Source organism: Trachurus trachurus (genome assembly GCF_905171665.1).
Source record: "Trachurus trachurus genome assembly, chromosome: 10".
Lineage (NCBI taxonomy): Eukaryota > Metazoa > Chordata > Actinopteri > Carangiformes > Carangidae > Trachurus > Trachurus trachurus.
The window spans coordinates 35,390,950-35,401,670 of record NC_139894.1 but is presented as its reverse complement, the minus strand read 5'-3'; positions in this window follow the sequence as shown (position 1 = coordinate 35,401,670).

The window sequence follows — 10,721 nt, the reverse complement described above, 5'->3', positions numbered from 1 at the left end:
AGTCTTTCTTTGTCAGGGTCTGTTCATTCCAGAGATCGAATGGGAGGAGAGTGGATTCATCAATGACATTCATCCCAGCGTCAATGTCCCTACTCTGGAAAGCCCTCTCTCAGACCCTCAAATGATGGAACTGCAGGACAACATTGACCCACTGCAAGAGTCAGATTGTTTTGGGGTGGACATATATCTAAGCACTGTCCAATATGTTGAGAACCTACTTCAGGATACATGAATGCATGCTGTAGATTGACATCTGCATCCTTTTCACTTGAGCCTTGCATACCATCTGTGAAACACAATAAAGAAATGTCATTCAATGTAGTGTTTTGTTTTGTTTTTTTAAAGGGTATAACATCAAAACTGGACAATTATATTTTTCCAAAAACATTTATTTTAGAAACATATCATGCACAAGTTAGGTGTACAAACCGGTGGCATTATTACAACCAAATATGTCACTCCCCATAAGAAACAAGAGGGGCCAAAATATCTATTCATGATCATGTCACAGTGCACCTTAGCAGCTAGATTTAAGGTAATGACAAAATGGCAATAACTCGAGAACAAGTGCACAGATAGACAGACAAACACCAACTCAACATCCACATCTCTCATTAACATTTAGTAGGACAAGCTGCCAGAGAATTGGATGTAAGAAGGATGGCAAGAAAACCTCTGTAACTCAACAGTTGATTTAGGATACAGGTTTGATATTAGAATGTTGCATGAAATACAAAAACTTTATGGAATGTGCACCTACACAAGCCCAAAGCCTGAACTAACGGAACTAGGGGCCATCATTAAGTCAAGATGGAACATCATCATTATTACAACCAAATATCTCACTCCCCATAAGAAACTAGAGGAGCCGAGATATCTGATTCATGATCATGTCACAGTTGCACCTAAGCAGCTAGATTTAAGGTAATGACAAATGGCAATAAATGGAGAACAAATGCACAGATTGAAAAAAAAATGTCAACATAACCAGTGTACTGGTATAAGACAAACACCAACTCAACATCCACATCTCTCATTTACATTTAGTAGGACAAGCTGCCAGAGAATTGGATGTAAGAAGGATGGTAAGAAAACCTCTGTAACTCAACAGTTAATGTAATTTAATCATGTTAATCAGTTAATCATGAATGTTTATCATGAGATCACCTACACAAGCCCAAAGCCTGAACTAACGGAACTAAGGGCCATCATTAAGTCACGATGGAACACTGTGTATGTCTGGTAGTGGCTGGGGAGCTTCAACTTGAGGAAGCAGGTGAGAGCCACAGGGTACTTTGAGGTGACAACCTCAACCACAAGTTTTTTCGTCAGCTGCTCCCACCCGACCCAGAACTTCATGAGATCACGCAGCACCTCTGGAGATGCTATGGAAGAGAAAAAATTGACACCTCAAATGCATTGCACCTCATATTTCTGTGCATCAGTACTGCCATCTCAATATTGCTGCAATATGTTTGCTCTTATTCTTAGTCCCAGCATCCAAGCAACTAGGTGCAAAATGAGATGATGAATGCAATACAAGAAACAAGGACCGTTACCTTCCTCTATGAACTTCCTCAAAAATCCAGTGATGAGACTGACTTTCTCCAGTGGAACAGGGTCATCTTCATCCTCGTCGCTGTCACAACTGGGTTGTGGCCAGACAATGTGCTGGATCACAGTCTACAGGGTATCAAATACAAAGGTGTTTCATGTTAACACTGAAACAGCTGTGGAATGATTTTTTTAAAAAGTACTGATGACTTGTTTATGAATTTACACACAACTGTAACAGATTAGAAAAATTAAATTACACAGTCTTTGCAATGGGCTATCCCTGAGTTTCAAATGTAGTCCTACAACCTGCCATGTTGAGGACCCACAGGTGTTTCAAACTAATTAATTGGTCCTACACCAATCAGAAACACAACTCAAATTGAAACACCTGTGTTGGTCCTCAACATGGCAGGTGTAGGACTACATTTGAAACTCATGAATATGTCGAGCTGGCTGAAATCCAGGAAGTAGTGGTACTTCCTGGTTGGTACTACCTGAATTTCAACCAGCTCCTTTATTTCCTGTCTTACATGATTGGCAAACTGATGTGTGTCTGACTAAAAAAAGAAAAATTAAAAAAATCTGACACACCTGGCTGGCTGAAATTCATAAAGTACCAACCAGGAAGTACCACTACTTCCTGGATTTCAGCCAGCTCGGCATATAGCCCATTGAATACATCCAATAGACAAGAGGGAGCTTACTTGTGAGTTAAGCTCCTCGTGTCTTGGAAAGATTATGTGATGGACATCTGGCCTTTCTGAAAGAAGTGGCCAGATTCCTGTTTGTTTAAGGCCTTTTCGGATCTGTTTGATAGGCTGTTTGATGCGACGAAGTACCTGCAGACAGATTTGACAGGTGGAAGGACAACATTCCTAATAAGGGACAATAAAAGTCTTTAGTCTAAGTCTACCACTTTATCAAGTCACAAATGTGGATTTGTGAAATGCTTACTGCATGTGTAAGGAGTTCCTGGAACAGCCAGTCATGATTGGTGGAGGTTGGAATAGGAAGATCCCAGGACAGGCAAAGATCAGTCACACAGCTGGTTTCTGCTACAGTAAGTTCTGCTTTCTTGAGCTAAATCAGGTAGACAAGACATTCACAAAAAGTAATATTTTAAGAGTGACATGCAAAGATAACTTGAAAGGTACAGTATAAACAGCCCAAATCTGGACAGGAAATGCTTTGCAATTCACATCAAGTGAGTGGTACTCACAAAACCAATAGTTTCACGATGATCAAGATCAGGACAGTCTTGCAGGGTCAGGGCTGCTGCTGCAGTGTCAGTGCTCCCGCCAGTCAACAGAGTCACCACAGGCAAACTGAGTCCTGATAAACCGATACCACTATGCAAGAAAGAATGACCCATCATCCGACCTGCCATCTCAAATAGGCTGCTTTCCCGAAGCACAGCAGCTGCAGAGGGAACCTGATGTTCTTTTTCCCCTTCGAAAATGTTTGTAAGAGCAGCAGAGCCTTAATAAAAAAGGAGAAAAGTATTTACAGATCAGTGCAGATCTTAACAGGTACTGTAATTGGAATCCTACTTTGTCATTCTCACACACTGTAGTCAAAGTATGGACTTTTACCGTCATGTCAAACAGAGTACACCAGTAACTTTTAAATAGTGTAACATTAGCAGAGGTTACAGAGGTGGTCCTGCAGTATAGAATAATGGTCTGTTTGGCTTGTGAATGCTTTTTCTGCATTATAAATTTTGTGATCTTTTGTGTTCTGTCTGATCTTTGATATAATCTGTCTGTACTGTTGATTGTCCATTGATGCAATGGGTCTAGCTTAGTCCAAGTCCAAGTCCAAGTTTCCCATGGGAACAATAAAGTATATCTATTATCCAGTGCCATAACATGTTGGTCAAACTGTTTGAAAACATGCATGATCACAATGACAGACCAAATTCTTTGGAGTTTTATCAAAATGAAGCTGAATGTTTACATGTCAATATTAGTCATTGATGAAATTAGTATCAAAGGAATAGGCTACAAGCAAAAGAGCAAACACATGTTTAAAAATGCACATATTCCTACAGAAGGTAATATGTACACTCTCTACACATACAAACCTAAATTTATATTGAAGCCAGTCTTGAGTTTCTGCATGGCCATTGACAAAACATGTCTGTTGACACCGACGCCAACTGCTGCATCTCCTTGAAAATTAAGATGATCTCGGATTAATCAAACAGATATCCAATACATATATACACACACACATACAGTATATATCTTCTGTAGATTAAGGAACATGCACTCAACTCCCATGATTTAAAGTAAATAAGTATACACTTATTCCACATGACCATCTATAATCAAAGAATGGTGCACTTGTTAGTAATACCTCTCAACCTGCACTTCAAAGGAGCAGCCCAGTTAACATCATGTTGTTTATAGAATGAAATCAATGCGCTGTCCTGTTCTTCTGCATCAAACGTGTCGACTGCCAGAAAGAGATGTGGGCATTCGGCATTATGGCGCAGCAGTTCTTCTCGGAACAACTCACTAGCTTTCAAGGGGTCCAATTCATTCATCCATTCTGAAAATGTAATTTTTAAAAGAAATGAAGAAGAAAGGGGGGGGGGGGTTGGTGCAAAGGAACTTCCAAATGATACACTCACATCAGCTAACATCACTTAGAGACTACATCTGTCATATAAACAATGACAGTTGCATCTGCATTTTGAAGGATTATTACAGTATCAAACTTAATGTGTATGTTTTAGGATTACTGTTCTTAAAGATATTGGTTGTAGCTCTTTTTTTGTCACCTGCTGACACTGGTGTTGGTGTTGGTAAGTGTGGAACTGAGGGTCCTGGCAATTCCTCTCCGTTGGCTGCTTCACTGTGGTCAGCAACAGCCATTCTTATGACAGACAGAATCAAATTTAAAGATTACTTGAAAACAGAGACAAATCATGATCACATTTCAGTTAGACAACTTTTGAATGAGAAAAAAAAAACATTCACTCCACAATTCCCACCTCTGGAATTCACAGGATATAGGAGTAATATAGTTAGGGGTCACACACTCTACACATTCTTCATCCCACTCAAAGAAACGTCTTAACTTTCCATCTTTAACATAAATCTGTTTAACTTCTTACCCATCACAACAGGTACTTGCATGAGATGGGAGTTCATCTGTAGGAAAAAAATCCTCACAAATTGGGCAAAGCTGGAAGACATGGAAAAGGGTCAAAGGTTTAAAAAAAAAAGAAAGGAAGGAAGGAAGGATGTAATTATAATCAGAAAAATGTCATGACTAATAAACCTCTATGACATGTGATATTTGCTAAGCTAAGAAATAGTACTATGATCACATAGAGTGTCTATGACGTGAATTTGGTGAGATGTGTTGTCAGGGGACACCCTCTCTATCCAAAGCACCGCTGTTCCAAACAATGAAAAAGGAGAAGAATAAAAAAAGTATTATTACTAAATTGAAATTGCAAAGTAACATAAAACAGCACTGATTACCTGCATCTCTGTGGGTGGTGCGTCTGACAGTTCGACGTCCGGTGCGTCTGACAGTTCGACATCTGAGCTCGACATCTCCAAAAGAGAAAAGAAAGGAAAAAAAATGAAGACAGCTGTTGCTATACTGGAAAGTCATGTGCACAAACTTTAATTAAGTACATACTTATTTGACAAATGAGAGAAATATTGTAATATCAGCTTACAGTTGTTGATACATTGCTACATTCCTCCACATGTAGAGGCAACAGCTGCAGGGGCATTTTGGTGCCACATGTTATACATCTCGAGTGTGGCATCTTGGAGAACTCTTGACAGTCATACGGCAGTGGCTGTGTGTCTAACTGCTCCTGAAGTGGAACTATATACACCATGTTTTTGCCATTGTTGGTTGCAGCTTTGAGGAGACGAATAGAGTAACCTTCTGAGTCGGTGGGAATTATTGAAAGTCTCCGCCGCCCACTACCACCTATTTTAAAATGGAAAAACACAGGTGCCCTTTAAAACCTTGCAGTAACACAATATTAGTATATAGGAGAAATAGCATGCTGTTCCATATTTTAGACCATTCTTACAACATTATAATGTTATCCATGCAGAACCTCTGTAAAATTGTACAACATGAACTAAGGGGATCCACCATGATCCACCAAAGAGATTGCAGAAAAAAATATGCATAATATGTCTTCTTAAAATATGTTGTACCATGTCTGACAACTTACTCTACAACATGAAGAGTGATGTGTATGATAATTCAAGTAGGGCTTTGAATGTGAATAACATTACCTGCCATATTTTACATCAGTGGAGATTGAGAAAAATTCTACCTGTGCTCTTGTAGAACATCCACCCCCCTTTTAATGTTTTTAGTTTGGGGAACTCCTCTTCCAGTACAGCCACAAGCTATGAAACAAAGGCAAGTCAGTAAGTCAGTGAATGGGCCCTTAATGCCCCCTTATCATAAATCAGCATCAATGCTGACTTAAGGTATGGAAATTACCCACTGTACATACAGCTGTGAGGCAAAATACAGGGGACACTATTGGAACAAGGGTGTTAAAAAATGTAAAAAAAACAAACAAACAAACAAAAAAAAACAGAGGGACCAGCTAGTGTCAACAACATTATGTAGTCAAGGTAACATGAAATTTAAGTGCTGTCCCATTCCCATCACAGCATCTGGACCCTTTTAGACTCTCACACTTTACAGCTGATGTCAGTTAAATCTCTGAAGGCTCACGGCCCGAGTTTTTAGGGGCAGAATAGAACTGGGCCCATGACAAGTTATAAAAAATCCAGTAGTCCATCCAACAGTCATACCCACAAAATTGTTGCTAGATAAATATTACAGTATTTTGTCAAAACTTTCATATTGCCCTACATCAAGCGTTCTACAATGCTGTATACAACATAATATGATTACCTCATTGTGTTTTAAGTTGTCTGCCATGTTTATCATTCTTTTCCCAAGGCCTGCATGGGCAAGTTCCAATTCCTCTGAACCTTTTGGGGTCAACTGTGTAGGTTCAGGGAGGACATAAATATGGAAATCCGTCTTCTTCGCAGTCGGGGGGGTGGGTGTGTAAAATCTCCTTTTCCCTCTTGGCTGATTGTTATTGAACATGCCAGGGAATTGCCTGATGTGGAAATGAGAAAAAGATTATGTAAGGTACTGTAAACCAGGCAGTCTACATTACAATGAGACAATTATAAAAATGTATGGCTTTAGTTGATGGTTTTTACTTCATTGTCAATTATCAAGATTACAATTAACTAATTAAAAGTATGCCAGACATCAATATTCAGTAGGCTACTCTAGAAAATAAAAACCACTGTCATGTTAACCTGTGTCAATTAATAAACACTACATGACCATATGCTTCATCTACATACCAAGATCACTGTTGGACTTGCAGTGATCAATCTTTAACTATACATGCATCACCTTTTCATTGCCTGCTTCACCCTATTGTCGCTTGTTGCTGGGCTAGGGAGAGGGGAGCCTGCTGCCCTGACTGGCGTGCTCTGAGGTGGACCTGGGGTTGTGGAGGGCGAGGACAGCTCCCTCGCCAAGAGCTGTGCAATGGCATGGGCAGCCTCCTCAACTCGAGAAGATAATCCCTGTCAATCAACCAGTTCAGGTCCACTTACGTTAACTGCTAATATCCAGAGTCCCCCATTTGGGGGACTTGAAGACATGCATAACAATAACAGAGCCCCCAGTGCACTGATTATGAAAGAATATGGTCATATTATATGTCAAATTAAACAGCAGAAGCTGGGCTACAACGTGTAAAAAAAACATGTTTATATGACCCAAACACAGCCCAAACACTACTCAAACAAACAACTAGACATCAAACTTCATAAAGCACCTCTGTGTGGACCCAGTCGCCACATTTCTGGCTCGTATACTGCTGTACATTATGCAAAACACATCAGCGACCTCTCATCTGAACGTAAACACCGGGGCGTCCCCCAACAACCGCGGCTAACACAGCAGCTAGCAGCAGCACGGCAGAGGGAGAAGACAACAACCAGCAAAGTCGAGCAAAAACAGACACTGCGTGGCCAAAACATGGTCGTACATTTGCTCTTACCTTTGCTGTTTTGCTGTGAAAAGGTTGTGTTATGGGTAAATCCACAATATTTCCAGTTGAACTCTGCCTAGTGTTTACATCTGAATCAGCCTGGCCGAAACCCGACGGCTCTAGGACCCTGCACGGAGCCTGACGGAGCGCACACAACCCCACGTTGGCCTGCACGTGGATCTGCTGATCTGATTGGTTCATGGCTGTCACATGACTGCCAGTGCGGCCAATCACATCGACCTGGGTCTAGCGTCATTCCTCTCTCTCTATTGGTTCGAATGAGCCCCCGCTTACCCGAATCGACCAATGCGCTGCAGAGATAGAGGCTGAAAGCCAAACCCACCCAGAAGCTGCTCTGAGTGCAGCAGGGCGCAGAGACACTGAATCCACTATGTTAGTTATTTACAATCGGTTCCAGTAGATTTATTTTCAGTTAGTTTATCCAAATTGTGTGAAAATAAAGATTAAACAATAGTTTATAGTAGCAGGTGGTTCCAGGCTGTGCCAAAAATGGACATTTTGGAAAGTTCGCCTGGATATTTTGTAGTAAAATCTAAATAATTTTGTCCTGCTTCAATTAATCAGAATCAACCACTGCAGAGACAATCACATGTTGTACAATGATTTTATAGAGAGTTTGAGCTAAATCAGCATTATTCTAAAGGGCACTCATCAAAAATATGATTTTTTTTTAGGCGAATATTAATTTTATTAATTTTTTTCTGTGTGTCATCTTCATTTACTCTTCACCAGTAACAGATATACTGAAATTTACACATCTCAGCAATTCTTCATTTTTTTCCCTTTACTATGACACCAAAAGTATTCAAATAGACCTTGTGGTTGCAGAGATATACTCATTTTATTATGGATATGCAATTTTCGAGAAAAGGCCTAAAAAAATAGGCTGGACTCATCATTCCCTCCCAGTGCCCCCAGTGCCAACACTTTTGAGAATTTCTACTTTTTTTAAAACAGCCACAGAATATGTTGTGCTGTGACTAAAATGACACAGAATATCTCAATTCAAAAGGGGGGGCTCTCTCTTTCACCAGGAAAAAACTGAGTTTGCAGCATGTCCCACCTTTTCATTATCCTCATTATCCCCATTTCAATACAGCCTGTTTTCTCCAAATTCAGCAAGTTAAGGAGACATTTTCAAGCAGAAATAATAGGCTCAATAAATAAATAAAGTAGTGTGGAGATGTAGGATCAGACCGGAGACGGAGGTGAGTCTGTCTCCACACAACTAAAAACACAGAGGTTGATTGATTGATTGATTGATTGATTGATTGATTGATTGATTGATTGATTGATTGATTGATTGATTGATATCTTTATTTCGATCATGTAAACGACAGTGTAAAAAAATAAATAAATAAATAAATAAGATAAAATAATAATATGATAAGTGAACAGAAAAATGTATACACAACATCTCATAAGCAACGCAGTTTACATGAGCGAAAAGGAGTAGGAAGAAGTATAAACTTATCTAATCCTACCCCTATAATTTTAACTATAGGCCTATGTTCTAATTAAACATTTTACACATTACACATTTTAATCCAAATAGTAAGTAAGCAAACACCTTGTGTGAATTATTCAATGTACCTCTGGAGAATCATTTCTTTATGTCTCTTTTTAAACATGATTACACTCGAAATGTTTTTGATTTCAGTACTCATATTATTCCACAGTTTTGCTCCACAAATGGTGATACAGAAACTTTTCTTTGTTGTGCGAGCTCTACCAACCTTTAGATTTGATTTCTCTCTTAAATCATAACCTTGCTCTCTTTCGTGAAACATTCTCTGAATGTTTCTTGGTAGCAGATAGTTCCTTGCTTTATATAATACTTGGACTGTTTTATGCTCCACCAAATCAAACAATTTTAGAGTTTTAGATTTCCAAAATAAGTCATTGGTGTGTGCCCCATAATCAACCCTGTGAATAATTCTCATTGCTCTTTTTTGCAGTATGAAAAGTGGCTGAAGTGCAGTTTTGTATGTGTTTCCCCATGTCTCTGTACAGTACTCTAAATAAGGAAGAATCAGTGAGTTGTACAGAATATAGAGTGATTTATGATCTAGGACATGCTTTGCTTTTACCAAAACTGCAATGCTGCGAGACAGTTTAGATTTTATATGTTTAATAAATGAGGCCCCGAGTCATGACATGACCCTGAACAGCCAGCAGGTGGAAGCAGACAGCTGCCGACTCCCACAGTTCCTGTAGTGCCGACTGCCATGTGCGCCACCATGAGCGGGCAAGGTGAGGCCTCTTCATCGTCGGACTTCGACAACATAATGAACCGAGTTTTTAATGCACTCGATGCAACAAGACGTCAGCTGGAGGCACAAAGGGAGGATAACATCCTCAGTTCCACAAGAAGCGCATTTAGAAGAAGGAGGAGGGCTCGCCCAACGGCAGGTAAAAAAAAATATATATATATACAAAAACTAAGGCCTACCAGACTTCTCCCTCAAGTTAAAAAGAAAACTTTTCTGTTTAATTGTTAAATTGTTGAATTAATTTCTGACATATATTCAGTTTCTACAGTACATGTTGGAGTAGCTTACTGTTGTATCTTAACCTAATGTCTTGGCAGTAGACTAAAACATTTAGCTGTTGTGTTTTTGTTAGCATTGCGGGAAAGGTATGGCTAGCACATTGATGCCGCCATCTTGGGCACTTGCGCTGTGGTTTCTGACATAGATGTTTGACATACGGACAAGTAGTCAGACCAATATAATACATCCATGAGTCAGACCCTTGTACAAAAAATAAGTACGGTATACAATGTGGGTGTGTGTTTGAAAGTGGCGGCTGGTGACTACAAAAAATGGGAAAAAAAAACCGAACGTAACATTAATGCTAAACAGAGCGTAGCACCGGCACGAAACCGAACGGATAATCGGCACTTTCACATGTTTTACAAAACATCAACAACATATTATAATTTCCAAACCATTTATAATAAAGATTAGCTCTAAAAAGCATCCGAATCGCGGGATTTTCTGCTTTCTGAGGGTCCTTGAATGTTACTTCTACAACAACAACAACGATAGCGCTGCTGCTG